Source organism: Hemiscyllium ocellatum, chromosome 15, assembly GCF_020745735.1.
Source record: "Hemiscyllium ocellatum isolate sHemOce1 chromosome 15, sHemOce1.pat.X.cur, whole genome shotgun sequence".
Lineage (NCBI taxonomy): Eukaryota > Metazoa > Chordata > Chondrichthyes > Orectolobiformes > Hemiscylliidae > Hemiscyllium > Hemiscyllium ocellatum.
This window is the reverse complement of record NC_083415.1, coordinates 47,314,045-47,329,826: the sequence shown is the minus strand read 5'-3', so window position 1 is coordinate 47,329,826 and position 15,782 is coordinate 47,314,045.

Here is a 15,782-nt window from a genome sequence, read left to right as displayed (position 1 = left end):
TCTGCCCCAGAGGGCAGTAGAGGCCAAGTCTCTGGATATTTTCAAGAAAGAGATGGATAGAGCTCTTAAAGATAGTGGAATCAAGGGTTATGGGGATAAGGCAGGAACAGGATACTGATTGTGGGTTATCAGCCATGCTCATAATGAATGGTGGTGTTGGCTCAAAGGGCCAAATGGCCTACTCCTGCACCTATTGTCTATGAAAGTTCCTTTGGGATGAGATACCCAAATGGTTCACAGGATTAGGCAAACTCAAATCTTGAAGATGCATCATGTGAAGGAAAGACATTAAGACAATTTGTTTCATCACACCCAGGAAGATTCTGTGTCTCTTAAAACAGAAACAACTTTAGCAAAGGGGAGAATGGATATCACTTTCCTGTTGATCAAATCAAGAGAGTGGTGCTTGGGCATGATTTGTGTGCCCAAACCCAATAGGTCCACTAGAATGAATGCTAACCTAACATAGGTCAACAAAGTAATAGATTGAAAAATCCACTTTATGTCTACAGTCAATGGATAAGCAGCTATATTGTCCAAAAGTAAAATTTTTACAAAACCTGATGCTATCTGTGGATTCTGGCAGGTTCCATTAGACAAGCAATTAAGACCACTTACTAAATTTATCACTCCATTTGGAAGATTTTATTTCAACACACTTCCTCAGTCCCATAAATCTTTCTGTGTGCTATGTGCAATATATTACAAGATTTAGTAGGTCTCACATGCCACATCCATGACATAATAATGCATGGGGTGATGGTTGAGGAACACAGCTTGAAAATAGCTACGGGCTGGAGTACTTACTCTCAAGGAAAGGTGTGAATTTTTTCAGGAATCTATGTGTTTCGTGGGCCATATTGTTGATCAAGATGGGATAACTTCACTTACATATAAAATGAAAGCTTTTAAGGAGTTTCCCAATCTGAAATTAGTCCATGACTTTATGATGATGGATTAGAACCCCCAAAGTATTTATGAACATTCCTTTACAGTTAATTCCAAAATGCATTGGTTTTAAAAGGAGGACTGTGCAGACAAAAAAAAATTGTAGACTTAAATTAAATGACTGTCTGCCAAAGTCCTGTGTGAAGCCCATGGAATACCACACATGCAAATTGCCAGGGAATCTTCACAAAGAGAAGAATTTATAGTGAAGAACTGACTATCTCTCCCTTTTGGCAAAACAAATCCCACTTGAAGGGACCTTTATTTTCTTTCCAGGAATGCACATGGACAGAGGATCAAAAAAGCAGTTTTGACCCGACTGGAGATAAACAAATTGGCACAAATTTTGCCTCACACAACAGCAATAACTTAACCCTGAAGAAAACTATTTAGGAAGGTACAAGGATGGTGCTGGGATCTGCATCAGAACGGCACTTTCCAAAAGATCAAGGGCATGCTATTATCTACAGATATCCTGCTCCTTACAATCCATCCTTTTCATCAATCACAGCTGCAGATGCTTCAGCTAGAAGTGTATAAGTGGTGGTCTTTCAGGAGCAACCATCTGGATGTCAGAAACCTCAGAATGTTGTCAGATGTGGAACATATTATGCAGTTACAGAGAAAGAGGTTCACTCGATCATGAGATGTATGCAAGAGATTTTCAGACTCGGCATGAAAGTGCCCATGAGAATGAACGATAAAGCACTGGTCTCCCTATTAAAGGAAAAAGGGTTGCCAGGGATGCCTCCAGAGATTCTGGCTTAGCCTTATGAGATTTGTCTATGAGATAGAGTCAGAGAGTCATAGAGATGTACAGCATAGAAACAGACCCTTTGGTCCAACCCATCCATGCCGACCAGATATCCCAACCCAATCTAGTCCCACCTGCCAGCACCCGGCCCATATCCCTCCAAACCTTTTGTATTCATATGCCCATCCAAATGCCTCTTAAATGTTGCAGTTGTACCAGCCTCCACCACATCCTCTGGCAGCTCATTCCATACACGTACCACCCTCTGTGTGAAAATGTTGCCCCTTAGGTCTCTTTTATATCTTTCCCCTCTCACCCCAAACCTATGCCCTCTAGTTCTGGAGTCTCTGACCCCAGGGGGTAAGTCTTTGCCTATTTACCCTATCTATGCCCCTCATAATTTTGTAAACCTCTATAAGGTCACCCCTCAGCCTCCGACATTCCAGGGAAAACAGTCCTGTTCAGCCTCTCTCTGTAGCTCAAATCCTCCAACCTTGGCAACATCCTTGTAAATCTTTTCTGAACCCTTTAAAGTTTCACAACATCTTTTCGATAGGAAGGAGACCAGAATTGCATGCAATATTCCAACAGTGGCCTAACCAATGTTCTATACAGCCGCAACATGACCTCCCAACTCCTGTACTCAATACTCTGACCAATAATGGAAAGCATACCAAATGCCTTCATGAAATATATGCAGAGGAAGATACATGTTACAGGGCAATAGTTGGACTGCCTTGCAACAAATTATGAGGAATCTGCTGGTGAAATTGAATTGTTTGCTCAGGCTACTATGATACAGAATTTACCAACCCAAAATAAACTCAATCAAATATGACATGAGCAAAGGAAGCGCAGAGAATGTGTTGCCATTTGCTGCTATTGTGTCAGTGGACAGACCAAAGACCCATTGGGTTGGTCACAAACACTACTTGAGCATCAACAGAATTTCATAATTAATCATAACTTGATTTTGATGAAAGAATCGTCACACACAGGTCTGAACATCAAAAGCCACTGACCCCTATTATTTTCCGCACTATAAAGTGGGAATAAGTGAGAACAAAACTATTCACTTGTGTTGGATAGGATGTTGACCATTTCTCTTCATGGGTAAAGGTGAAAACATTACATACCACCCTGACAGAGGCTGTTGCCAAGGTCTTGTATGAGATGTTAGCTACATATGAGATCCATGATGTAGTCATGTCAGACAATGGTTCAGTTTTCTCATGGGTCTTTTAACCATTTTGCAGCCAGTTCTAAATTTGAAAAGTTAGTTTGACAATAGTTAGTTTGTCCTAAGTTTGACAAGGTATCCATGGTCAAACAGAGAAGCAGTGAATGGGGTCCAGAAGGTTAAACCTCTTTTAAAGAAAATTGCTATCTTTTAAACAGCCTTGTTAATTTGTTAGTTCACCCCCACTCCAGTGGAGCTTATTATGATCAGAACTGTGGATGGGAGAAATCTGAAGACTCAAATTCCCAATTCTACGAAGAAGGTCGAGTCCATGGGACTACAAAGAATTTTATTTAAAAAATACTATTTTATTGTGAAATATGCAGGTCACCTGATTTTATAAAAAATGAAAACTGGAAGATGGGGAGGGGGTGGAATGTTCTGGGCAGTTGTAATTGTGACGTGGTTATGTACTGAATGTATAATGCTTAATAACGGGGAATTGCTTAGGGAGAGATGTTACGTAAGGTAATGGTTCTGAAAGAAGTAGTATCCTAGTTTCATAGAATCCCTTTAGTGTGGAAGCAGACCATTTGGGTTCACACTGACCCTGCAAATAGCATTCCACCCAGACCCACCCCACAACCCTATCCCCGTTACCCCACATTTACTGTGGCTAATCCACCTAGCCTGCTCATCCCTGCCAATTTAGCATGGCCAATCTACCTAACTATTTTTGCTGAGCTCCACACAATACGATGATGTCAGGCATAATCTGAGGGTGGAGAGACGGTATGTTCCACACTGGCCTTTGAAGAGAGAAGATATATTCTTTACAGCTCTCAATAGTTCTAATTATTATGCCCTGATGAGTGTGTATTTGTATCTATTGATACCATGCAACAAACCATCTTGTTGACTAAGTATAGTGTCACTCCTCATAAAGGCTCTATAATGGTGTATCTTCTACCACTGAGGATTAGACAGGCCCCAAATAAAGTATTGGCAAGACAGAATTGCTGGGCAGTGAACTCTTTTGAACAATCCTTATTCTGAAAAACATACTGGCATATGTGGCAGATACCATGAGGTGCCAGTATGCCAATCAGAGTAATACCACTAGTTCAATGACTGCTGCATAAATTAAATGTAATTCCATCAAAAATCACCTGACTAGGGCAAGCCAGAGCATACAATCTACAAGTGTATTTCTCCATAAACTGCACATGAGTGAGGAATCAGGCCCTTTTCCAACCCATTGCACCTCAAGTACTAACTGCACTTGATTTGTAACAGGCTTTGGAATGTAGATAATTACTGTGATACTTTATCAATGGTATCTGGAAAATATCTTGGATTTAAGAGCTTTAAATCACTATGATCTGTAGTAATTGAACATGATTATTAAATGTCAGTGAACTGTAAAACAACATGCCTTTAAGATGGTGGTCATGATTTTATACTGTGATTTAACAAAAAATCCCAAATATTTCTGAAAAATATTTTATTAAAGGTTTCTTGCCTTGCAGTCATCAGCACATTTCACAAGGACACCAACTTAAGGGGAAATCAGCACATGTACAGGAGGAAATCATAAATAAAAGTCAGTTGGACAGCAAAGTTTGTTTGATTTAACACTGCAGAATATTCCATTTGGAAATCCTATATATTTAAAATGTGCTATTATCCAACATCTTGAAAACGTTTCTCCTTTAAACCCCACATTCCAAACACTGTTTCCTGACACAATTGGCAGCCCTGTGACCTGTTTTCAGCCCTTGATCCCTCCACTCCAGCATTAGCATCTGTGACAGGTCACCGTGATTCAACTTTCCTACTTTGCCTGTGTTTTTTTGGCATGCTCAATGGGATGTTGTCGTGAATAAATAGCTGGCACTGTCAAACTCTGAGTCGGGGTCTTGCAGTCTGGCATTGCTGACTTTTACACCTGCTGTGCATCATAGATCCTCTGTCAAGTGTGGAATGTGCTTGCTGCCAACACAATGAATTCCTAGAGAAATATTTTGACATCTTTTGGCCCAAGAGGTAATCTGAACTAATTCTCCAGGACAGGAAGAATTCATATCATGGAGCGAACATTTATAACTGAATGCATGCACAATCTAGTGCATGGGTTTCTACTCCTTAGACTGAATATTCTGTCAGCTAGCCATTTCTAGATTAGGAGTGGAATGTCGTAAAAGTCTCCAATCTCCAAACTCATCACAATGGCAGAGTGTGACTACCTCATTCCTGGTAGCCGTTGAGTTTGGATTCAGTGCCGCATACTTTATTCATCTCAGAGCAATGCAGAGATAGCCCTAACGTCAAACGGTTTATTTACATGATGGAAAACAGCTTTGAAGTTTACAGAACGTTCAACATACAAGAAATCATAGCTTGGATCAGCACGTCTATGTCTGTAAAGTTCTCTCCCTTAATGTCAGGAATCAGTCACTTGATTCACCAGCTTCACCCACAGGCTAATGCAATCCCGTACCGTGGAAGGATTTGTAATCAGACAGACTTCATTGAACCAAAAGAGAAAATGCTGGAAAATCTCAGCAGGTCTGGCAGCATCTGTAAGGAGAGAAAAGAGCTGACGTTTCGAGTCTAACTGACCCTTTGTCAAAGCTGGATGATAATGACAGTGCATAGAGAGGTTATAGGGAGATTAGGAACTGTGAATGACCAAGGCTGAAGCCAGTGCTGTGTGACAAAATATGTGGGGGATGAGGGGGAGGGGTGAAGCAGTAGCAAAATGGAAAACAGGACAGAAGAGTAGCAAAGGGGGAAGAGGGGAGAAAAAAGATGATAAGAGAGTGGGGAGTGAAAGAAAGAGAGTCAATCATGAAATAAGAGGTACACAACAGTGAAAAAAAAATAAAAAAAAGATAAATACACTAAATGAAATAAAATTATCTGAAGTTGTTGAATTCAATGTTGAATCTGGCATGTTTTGTAATGTGCCTAGTCGGAAGATGAGATGCTGTTCCTCCAGTTTGCTTCACTGGAACATTGCAGCAGGCCAAGGACAGACATGTGGGCATGGGAGCAGGATTGGGTGTTGAAGTGGCAAGCCACAGGAAGGTCCGGGACCTGATTGCGTACAGACCAAAGGTGCTCAGCAAAGCGATCATCCAGTTGGTGTTTTGTCTCTCCGATATAGAGGAGACCACATTGAGAGCAACTAATGCAATAGACCAAATTGAAAGAGGTACAAGTGAAAAGCTGCTTAACCTGAAATGAGTGTCTGGGGCCTTGGGTGGTGAGCATGGAAGAGGGAAAGGGGCAGGTGTTGCACCTTCTGCGATTGCATGGGAAGGTGGCATGTGTGATGGGAGAGGTGTTAGGTGTGATGGGAAGGTGCTGTGTGTGATGGGAGAGGTGTTAGGTGTGATGGGAAGGTGCCATGTGCGATCGGAGAGGTGTTAGGTGTGATGGGAAGGTGCTGTGTGTGATGGGAGAGGTGTTAGGTGTGATGGGAAGGTGCCATGTGCGATCGGAGAGGTGTTAGGTGTGATGGGAAGGTGCTGTGTGTGATGGGAGAGGTGTTACGTGTGATGGGAAGGTGCCATGTGTGATGGGAGAGGTGTTAGGGGTGATGGAGGAGTGTATTAGGTTGTATTAGAGGGAATGCAGACAGGGGGAGGGAGGGGAAGATGTGTTTAGTGGTGGCATGTGTTGGAATTAGTGAAATTGGTGGAGGATTATTCTTTGCATGTGAAGGTTGGTGGGGTGAAAAGTGAGAACAAGAGGGACCTTATCTTTGTTCTGGGAGGTGGTGAGGGTCGTGGCGTGGGAGATGGACTGCATGCCGTCGAGAGCCCTGTAAACAACTGTAGGTGGGAAGCCACGATTGGAGAATAAGGAGCACATATTAAGACCACCACGTTGGAAAGTGGCTTCATTGGAACAAATGCGGCGGAGGCGAAGGAGCTGAGAGAAAGGGATAGAGTCCTTACAGGACGTAGGGTGAGAAGAGCTGTAGTCCAGACAGCTGTGGGAGTCAGTGGGCTTGTAATGGATATTAGTGGATAGACTATTGCCGGAAATGGAGACAGAAAGGTCAAGGAAAGGAAGGCAAGTCTCGGAGATGGACCAGGTGAAGTTGATGGAGGAATGGAAACTGGAAGCGAAGTTAATGAAGTTTTCCAGGTCAGGACAAAAGCATGAAGCCGCACCGAAATAGTCATCAATGTACTGATAAAGCAGTTGTACAGCACTCAGTTGTCCAATGCAATGCAGTTGATGTAGAATATTGGAGCAGTCTCTAAACCTGCCCCCTTTCCTGACTGCATCTAATTATTTTACAATCATATTATTTGGAAACCAATCTTTGCAAAGTCAGCCACCGCACTTCTATTTCCTAGTGCAGCTGTGGGTGTCCAGTACACTGGATGATCCAGAGATGAGATGGGTGGAAATATAATGGATTCCACCATGCTCCTGAAAGGGGCTTTTTTGACATTATGTTCAATTGAAGTAGCTTCATAAAACCATTGATTCTAATTCACTAAAAAGACCTAGCATAAACATAACCAAGTGCTACCTCAAAAATCTACCTCAGTAACCTCAAATCCTTGTATTGGGCTCCAGTGATATGGAGGTGCTGGTGTTGGACTGGGGTGGACAAGGTCAGAAGTTACACGACACCTGGTTATAGTGTTAAAACACCCTGTATTAAATCTCCTCTTAAATTTCACTGCTCTAAGCAGAACAACCCTGGTCCCTCTGTTTTATTGAAACCTTTCATTCCTGATACTGGCATGAGTTTTCCTCCAACTGGGTATTTTAACTCATGTGACAATGCTAATGTTATCTCCCACAATATAAGAAACTGAGCATGAATATTACAGTATTCATGAATCCAACAGAAACTTATTATAACTTATTATTCCCGACTCAGGCGACTGACTGTGTGGAGTTTGCACGTTCTCCCCGTGTCTGCGTGGGTTTCCTCCGGGTGCTCCGGTTTCCTCCCACAGTCTAAAGATGTGTGAGTCAGGTGAATTGGCTATGCTAAATTGCCCGTAGTGTTAGGTAAGGGGTAAATGTAGGGGTATGGGTGGGTTGCGCTTCGGCGGGTCGGTGTGGACTTGTTGGGCCGAAGGGCCTGTTTCCACACTGTAAGTAATCTAATCTAATCAAACACTGTATTCTTCAGACTCGCAAAGGTCTGGGCTAATAAATTAAGCTCCATCAGAGATCCATGTTTTCTATAGAGCATCATGCTCAAAAGCTCCGAGGTAAAATGGTGTATTAGACCTTTATACATTCAGCTGACATGCTATAATACAGTAATGACTTCATGAGTATGCATTTTAATGGCATACTGATGTGCTGACTTTAAGACACAATGTAACAGACTTGTCAGTTCCCTTATCATAAAGGTTACATTAAGAAGTTCCAAATGGTCAAAAAATATATGTTCTCCCATGCCCTTACATGCAGCTGCCTGAGTCGTTAATTTATTTTCGAAAGCGGTGGAAAGCCCAGTGATTCACTTTATACAAGATATATTAATTTAACATATATAGGTTGTTATTTCAGGAATCTAATAAAGACTGTTTACAAATTTATACAATTCAAATGAATTGCAGGTGATCTAAAAAGAATATATTTTTGAGAACATGCAACCTGAACCTCTCTTTTCTAACCAACCAGAGATGTTATTAAACATATCTTGAATCTGGGCCTCCCAGGCCAGGTATGGGGACACTATCACTGTGCCATATCTGAAAATATAATGATTGCCAAGAGCCACTTTCAAGGGAAATGGGATAATACTTGAAAAAGGGAAAAGGCTATGGGTAATGAGCAGTGGAGGGAGTAATTGGTTATTTTGTTCAAAGATCTGACATAGACATAATAGCCTTGCATTCTGTTATATGATTCTGTGCTTTCCATTCTTTCTATACAGACATATTTCCGACATTGGTTCACACAGGAGAAAGTTGGAATCCATTGAAGATAGAGAGAATAGAAACAAAATGCCATTGTTTCTATTATACCGATCAACATTGGCACTGCGCCCATATAAACTCTGGAAGAAATGGTTCATTGTTCTAACTTTGGAATTGCCAGATTGTTGTTAAAACTGCAGAAGATGGTTGGAGTTGTTGAAAGTCAATGGCCTCTATCACAAGACATTGGTATGGGACTCCAAAAGAGGCAATGTCCAATGTCCGACAATCTTTGGCCACTTCATCACAAACATTCCCTCCATCACATGATTAGAAGTAGGGAATATTCTCTGATAATTGCAGTGACTTGGGTAATGAGTTAATATTTGTGTGTTTGCTTGACAGCATTTAGGCTTAGACTGGTGTGTGGTAGGCAACATTCATGCCGTGCAATGGCTATTCAAAATGATAACATTTAACTAAATCAGACCTTCTGATCTTTGATGGCATTACCATTGTAGAATCCTGCACTGTTACCATTGGATGGTCACCATAACTGGATGATCTACAGAAATACTGTTGCTTCAAGAGCAGCTCAATCAATTTGTGCTGTGAAGTTTTTGCTATGTGACTCACTTCATTCCTCAAAGCCTTTGTACAGTTGACAAGGTATGAGTTAAAATGTGATGGAATACAAGTTCATTTCCAATAATACTCAAGAAGCTTGACATGATTCAGGACGAAGCAGCATGCCTAATTGGTACTCATCCACTAATTTCAAAACTCACTTTGAAGAAGATCTCTAATACTGAGGAAGACAAGGCCAACAGGCACGTTAGAGCATTATTATTTGCAAATTCCCTCCAAGTCACATAGCTTCCTGATTTGGAAATATACTGCTCCTGCATTATTGCCAGACCAAAATCTTGGAATTCCCTCAAACCAGTACTATGGAACAACATTCTCTACACAATTGCAACAGCAAAATAAAGAAACTCAGCGCCATCTTCTCAAAGATAAGGTGTGTAAGTCATAAGGTTCTGTGTTCAATACTACATTCCAGAATGTGAGCAGATAGGTCAAGGCTGGCATGTCAGTGTAGTATGTAGTGTAGTACATGGCTTTGAAAGCATTAATATTTGGTTAAGTGCACCACTCACTGTGATAATGTCATAGGAATATGGTCAGATTAAGGAAGGAGCTGTGTGGAGCGAATGTGTCCCTAGTAGGAGTCATGTAGATCTTCATGTTGTTCAATCAATATAAGTCTTCCTGTTAGACCAGGGAGGTGATTATCCTCATTCATAATCTGGGCATAAAGGAAACCAAACCTTAATATTGAGGAAACACTGCATTTTGGAGGAGGATGTAAAAGAACCAGTGCTCAAAACACATGGGAAAGGCAGCTAAAATTGCTCCAGAGGTGGAATAATCACCTGGAGAAAAATGAGTCATGCGGTGACCAACCAGACAAAGGAAACCCCTGAGAGATTTGGAAAGGAGTTTTCTCTCCAATCATTGGCTGTTTCTCATCCACATTTTCTCCAAATACGTTCATAGGCCTACAATCAGCAAGTATGAGGGGGAACCAAGCCTGTGATTAGAGGGTCAGTATGAAGGTGAGTCATGATCTTGAAAAATGCTGATGAGTGGTGGTAGTGACAGGCAGCAAATTTTCTGGGTGGGGCCTCAAGGGAGCGAGTCTGCTGGTGAGATTTGGGTTGAAGCAGAAAGCTTGCCAGGTGAGGCCAGGTAAGTCGAGAAGTGGGAGCTGATGACATGGCGTGGAGAATGGCTGGGGTGAATGTTAGATTAGGGGAGAAGTGAGTGACTGCAAATGAACCGGAGCAAGGAGAAGTCAATGGCTGCCAAAAGGGAGAGAGGACAGAAGCAATTGAATATAAAAGTAAGAGAGTAATGGACAATTGAATGATTAGAATAGAGTTAGGAAGGAAAGTTGCCAAGGCAAATAAAGGAATACCTAACTAATTGTGAGTCAGTAAATCTTGAAGCCATTGGTAGTGAATTCCTTGGAAATTATTTTGTTGTTATGAAATATGCATCAGTTTTTGATAAAAAAGCTCTTTTTTTGCTTTAAAAAAATGGCTTCAGTCTTATGGCAATTTATTTGTGGGCAACATGGTGGTTCAGTGGTTAGCACTGCTGCCTCACAGCACCAAGAACCTGGGTTCAATTCCAGCCTCGGGTGACAGTTGTGTGGAGTTTGCACATTCTCCCTGTGTCAGTGTGAGTTTCTTCCGGGTGCTCTGGTTTTCTCCCACAATCCAAAGATGTGCAGATTAGGTGAATTGGCCATGCTAAATTGCCCATTGTGTTAGGTGCATTACCCAGGGGTAAATATAGAGTGGGGGAATGGGTCTGGGATTGCTTTTTGGAGGGTTGGTTGGACTGGTTGGGACAAAGGGCCTGTTTCCATACTGTAAGGTATCTAAGAACTTACTGGGGTGACTGGGAAATTTAAGTTTTCCTGCTGTGTTGTGGTTTTACTTTAATGCAGAGTTGATTGTTATTGAAAAACTTGATAAACTCCTGCTTCTCTAAGTCCAACTACACCGCACATCCACAAAACTACAAGATATTTTACTACCTGACCAAATCTTAACTAATGAAAAAGTTAATGACAATGAAAAATTACTCCTGAAAGCCAAGAAGTATTCTCTGAGAAATCTCAAGAGGAGCCCTCAAAAAGAAAACAAAATGGCTTAGATCCTTGAAAGGAACCCATGGTACTATGTCAAATAAGAATGGGGTTGGTGGGGCTGGGGCGTGAGGGTGTGTGGGGTGTGGTTATCTCAAGGCATCATTTATCCTTCAGTCAGAATCACCCAAACAAATATCTGCTCATTATCACATTATAAGTTGTGGGAGGTCTGCTGGGCACAAATGAGTACTCGCATTTCCTCCATTATACTTCAAAAAGTATTTCATTGGTTCTAAAATGCTTTGAATCATTTCAAGTTCTGACAAGTGTAAATAAATACATTTTACTTTTTTCTAAAGGCTAGGCTTACTGGGAATGTCCATAAATCATTCATTAATGAATGAATATGCTGTTTATTACATCATTAACCCCACAACAAAGCAAGGTTGTATTTTGGAAGAATTTATTTAAATACTTTTGATAACTGTACTTTGATATAAGCTTCATTTACCTATTAAATAATCTAACAACCCAAAGAGGGACATGTGGACTATTATGGAGTGAATGAGACTGTTTATATCTATTGCAGTTATCGTGCAAGATTACCAGAATGTAAAAATAAAACAGAGATACCAATGCAATGAAAACATTAAACCATTACTATTTGGTTTTGTATTTGTTATAATATTCAAAAGAAAAAACAGTCTTTTTAACATAAAATATATTTTAAAAATATTTAAAAAGGAAGAATTTGTGATATAGACCAAGTAGAAACTGTAATGGGTAAGTAGATACTCCCAAATGGGAACTTAACAATTACATTAGTGCAATGAATCATGCACCCTCTGCTCTAATCCTCAATGAACCCATGAATATCCCATTTATAATTGGGGTCTATGTTCTAATTAATGAACGCAGCTGTACCAAATACTTAACTTGCATTTCTCCTTCCAAAATAAACTAACTATGTTGGAACATTCATTTATTATAATCACAATTTATAGTCAGTGTATCATGGAATCAATCTCGACATGAAAGTCATCACACACTGGATTTCTGAAAGAAACCTTTCACTAATGACTAGAATTCTGCAAGGAACAAACAACACCCTAAACGATAATATATAGCAGTCACTGTTTGTAATTTACGTCATTGCCATATTGCCATGTTGCTGTTGGCAAGATGCCTGCATATGATTATGTTTAGTCTGTGAATTAGAATAGAGTAAATGATTATGATCACATTGTAGAAATAACTCATTTTCCATGTATGTGATTAAATATGTGGTCAAGTTTTTGGATTCCGATAATCTTGTCCTATAATCTCTGTTCCCCTCTCTTTGTTGCCATTATAAGTATTGTAATTTGATGCTCACAACTGTGTTCACAATAATAAAACCAATAAAATGCAACCCACTAAGACCATCAGGTTTTACCTCAATTAAGCATAATTTAACGTTGCATTATCAGGCTTGATTGAAAAGTAATAATGGATCAAATCAGTACGAATATATTTGCTAAATTATAGCAGTGATTAGAGTTTTGAAATTTGTTAGCTGTGAAACACATGGAGAAAAGTGCAATAGAAATGTTTGTTCATCCTTTCCTTTCTTATTCATTAACTACCTCACTGAATGGTGTCACTCAATGTATCATATTTCTTTTCCCCCCACTAAAGGAAGACAAAGTTAATGGATATATTTTTGACTACAGTCATGCGTAATTGAGTTATGGCTGTGGAGCAAATGCATACATGAAACAGTTAGCACTGGATACATTGTGATCCTATAGCTCTACTATTTATGTTTCAGCAACCAGTTCAAAACTGATAGCTGCAGTACATGCCAAATCATGCGCTCTCTTTTAGTTTTACTAGCTGATTTGATCAGCAATTCTTTTACAGGTTACAGAAGGCATCTTACTTGTTGAGAGAAAGTGTGTGTGTGTATAGAGAGAGAGAGAGAGAAGAAAAGTGTGTGTGTGTGTGCATAGAACTGCTCTGTCAAGTTTCATATTGTCTTTACAGAGTTGTATGTGGGACTATTCTCACAGGTCAGGGCGAGGAAAGGATTATTGAGTTTGATGTTTGAGTATCGAATCTGCCAGATTCTAATGGGAATGCTGCACTGCTGTTGTTCACATCCTTGCCCATCCTCCCACCCAGCAGATCACAGCTCAATATCATGAGAAACAACTTCTACTTCACCAAAATGGTTGGTTCAATCAGCCACGTTAAAAATAACTTGATAAGTAGACTAGAGGAAACAACTTTTCCCCAGGGATCCAACATTCACATATCAAGTAATCTCTTTCTAATTTCTTCTAATTTCGTTTCTTTTAAGTAGTACAGATCTCAACACAGAAAATTGTTACAAATAGTAGTTTGGTGAGAAAAAAAGAATATTATCTACATCTACGAACGTCTGATGCTTTTTATCTTTCTTCAGATTTCTACTGTTAATTAAACAGAAACATCAATGTTTTGGAAGTGGAAAGGGTCAGTGCTGATAAACAAACTTTTGCCATGAAGTGACAGGATTTAGTTTTGCCATCATGTCCATGTGTGTGTAATTGCTCAGTACCTAGAATTCCTAATGTTGCCTGGGTGATCACTGGCTGTTTTCAAGCAGGGCTGCTTATACAGGAGGATGTGAGGAGAAGCGCAGCAGGTCAGGCAGCATCCAAGGAACAGGAAATTTGACTTTTCGGGCAAAAGCCCTACATCAGACGTTCGTAGATGTAGATAATATTCTTTTTTTCTCACCAAACTACTATTTGTAAGAATTTTCTGTGTTGTGATCTGTACTACTTAAAAGAAATGAAATTAGAAGAAATTAGAAAGAGATTACTTGATATGTGAATGTTGGATCCCTGGGAAAAAGTTGTTTCCTCTAGTCTACTTATCAAGTTATTTTTAACGTGGCTGATTGAACCAACCATTTTGGTGAAGTAGAAGTTGGTTCTCATGATATTGAGCTATGATCTGCTGGATGGGAGGATGGGCAAGGATGTGAGACCACGTAGATGAAGAAGGGCTTTTGCCCGAAACGTCGAATTTCCTGCTCCTTGGATGCTGCCTGACCTGCTGCGCTTTAACCAGCAACACATTTTCAGCTCTGATCTCCAGCATCTGCAGACCTCACTTTTTACTCGATGTGAGGAGAAGTAAAGGACTAGCAAAGTTAATATAGTCAAGATTTCCTAGTCTTCTATAAATTTAAACCTGAGGAGATTAACTTGCGAATTCTTTTTTTTTATTTACTCATGGGATATGGACATCATTGGCTGGCCAGCATTTATTGCCCTAGAGAAGACGGCGGTGAGCTGCTTTCTTGAAATTCTGCAGTACATATGCTGTAGGTTGGCATTGAGGGAGGAAATTTCAGGATTTTGATCCAGTAACAGTATAGGAATGGCTCTATACTTCCATATCAGAATGGTGAGTGGCTTGAAGGGGGAACTTGCAGACGGTGGTGTCCACATGTACCTGCTGCCCTTGTCTTTCTAGATGAAAGTGGTCATGGTTTTGGTGATGCTAAATCTTCGATGTCCCAGCAACCAAGAAAGAACCACTGTACACTACTGTGTAAACCTTCCATTACTGCCTCTGTGTGTTTACTCTTAAAAGGCCCAAACTTCTACTTTTTTTGTGATGACTTTTGTCTCCTGTGGGTACCAATGGAATCTGCAAACTCTGCATTGCCAAGGAAGTGGCCTGACAAGATAACTCCTCCTCCAATTTGGAGGAAGAAGTCATGTATCCCTCAGAGGATGAACTGCCAAGGCTGCCTCCTTTATCCTCCGTCAGCTTAGATACAGACACCTCTGTGGATATGTACACTAGACTAGACTGAGAAAAGCCTGGTGGTGAGCACATCACGGCAACTTTGCTGCACTTTGTTGAGGAAAATATGTTCCAGGTTGCCACTACTCAGAACTGTCAGGGCCCAGACACCAACTCAACCTCAGGCAAAGAGGACACCATGGTAGTGGCAATTCACAGCTTCACAGAAATGCACAGGAACCCACAGGCAGGATAGTCGAAGGTACTGAACAAACTGACTTGAAGATTGGAGGGCTCCATCTACATCACCTACACCTGACATGCGTGCATCCATGGACAGGTCTGCATCATCTTGGAGAACCAGATCAAATACATACGGCATTTACTGGATATGTACACAGCACACACTCCATTGCTGTAGCTATTGGCATCGCTGGCAAGGTAACAGGGGGGCAAGCGGCAGGTGCACTTTCCACAGAAGGGGTATGGATTATGAAGATGGCATGGTTGCATTGTGATTAGCACTCCTGCCTCAGCACCAGGAACATG